The following is a 2,064-nucleotide window of genomic DNA, read 5'->3' on the forward strand; positions in this document are numbered from 1 at the left end:
CCTAATTGGCTAACATTGGTTTTCAAAGTTTGCAGGATTGGCCCGTTTTGAACAAAAAGCCTCGAACGAGCATGCAATTTACGTGAAATCTTTCACAGACTTTCCTATTAGGCAGAGGAATATAATTTATTGCATTGAGAAGTTTGTCGGCGAAATACCACGGATTGGCGCAATGCGTGCATATACACGTCCGTGTATATGTACTTTATTGCCCACACACCCTAAAGTGGATGATTGATGATTGAGTGAGTGACGGGCATAGGGGCGGACCTGGTTATCTTTAACGTCACCTGTTCACCTGCTGATCACACAGTGAGAGAGAGGGGGTGTGTGGGAAGCCGTACTTTACACAGCTTTATTTTATTTACTTTATTTCAGTTGAAGCTGTTATCATTTTTGCTGAGCTGAGCTGGAACACCTGAAAAGGCTGGAGGGAGCATTCAAACAAACTATACACCAGAGACAAGAAGCAAGATCTACTCGGCATGTTCCAAGTTCAAAGGTCGGTGATATTATTTTGTCTTAATCTGTGATATTTGCAATACTGCTTAATGTCATGTGTTTAAAATCTGGCTTTAATGGGCTAATGTATTTATGTATTTAGTAACTGCTACAGTTTGGATTGGAGAAGGACCACATTGCAGTATTTCATGTTGTGATTGGAAGCTTTCATTTGTGTTTGAAAAAAGAAGTCTAAAAGTATAACTTTACAAAATAAGTTAGAAATGATTTACTTTAAGAATGTAAAAGACTAACTAAAATGTGAACAATTCATGTTTCACCGTGTTAAAGGATTAAAATGCCTAGTTGGAAAAGAGCTGAGCTACAAGCTCAAGGATCAGCTAATTATCTGATTTCTTTATTCCAAGTGTTTAAATGGGTAATTTGAAATATTTAATTAAAATGGTTCTTAAAATGACTTTGCTAAATTAGTTTAAAAGTCCTTTTAAATAAGGCATTGGATTGCTTAAAATACATTTAATTGTTTAAAATACTTTATTGCTTAAAAACAAGACTGGTTAAAAATAACTTATTGATTGGAAAAGTGTTTAAAAAGCATTATCATTTGTTGTTTGGCATTGTTGTTCGTCTCTCTGTTTTCAAAGGTTTTCAACCTAACATGATTTACGAACCAACAAATTAAGCCAACTGTGCACAGCATGAAAAAGTTGGAAAATAAAAGTTGAATGAGTTGTAAATCTTGGAGTTGTTTCCTTAATGTCCTTTGGAGTGGAACAGAGTATGACTTAACAGTAATAGTATTTGGCTGCCAAACATTATAAATGCAATGTGAATATACCCCCACACAGCCTGCATTCCATGTGAGTAGAGTAACGGCTCTGATGCTGTCAATGACAGGAAAAACAACAGCTCTCTTTACTCTTAAAAAAACCCCAGCCAATACCTCTCAGTAAACAGGTAGGAGCTGCCATAACTTTTTGTCAGGATGTCCATTCTTATATTGGTCTGGCTGGGCTATATAATGTTTGAAATATAACACTGAAGAAAGAAACCAAGTCATTTTGAGGCAGAAAGATGCTATCAGTTACCAGGTAGATGCTGCAATCATCTTTCTTAGCTTACGCATGTTTTATGATAAATGCTTTTGTGATGTATTCCCATGCTTTTGTTCTTGATTATTGTAAGTCGCTCTGGATTAAGAGCGTCTGCTAAATGCCTAAATTGTAAATTGTAATCACTTTTTGGCAGGAGGAAAACAGTATATATGGCCTTTCAGAGCCAGGTATGTCCACATAGTATACCTGTATTGGTCTGATTGGTCTATAATGTTTGAAAAATAATCCTCAAGAATGAAACCAAGCCATTTTAGTTCCCATGGCTGGCCATTGAAACTAATTTTATGCCCAAACATTTTCTTCACGCTCTGCTCTTCTCAATCCTAAGGCTTCCTGAAGGAGGAACCATTTAATCAGAGAACAGGGTATGCATACCCAATGGGCATCGCCATAGTTATTAAGAATTATAATGTATACTTGAACTATAATTATCACTTTGTGGTCATTTTGGTCAATGCATAAAATGCTTGAACAAGTTGTGTTTGCA

The sequence above is a fragment of the Protomyctophum parallelum genome, assembly GCF_964188405.1.
Source record: "Protomyctophum parallelum genome assembly, chromosome: 20".
In the NCBI taxonomy this organism is placed as follows: Eukaryota; Metazoa; Chordata; class Actinopteri; order Myctophiformes; family Myctophidae; genus Protomyctophum; species Protomyctophum parallelum.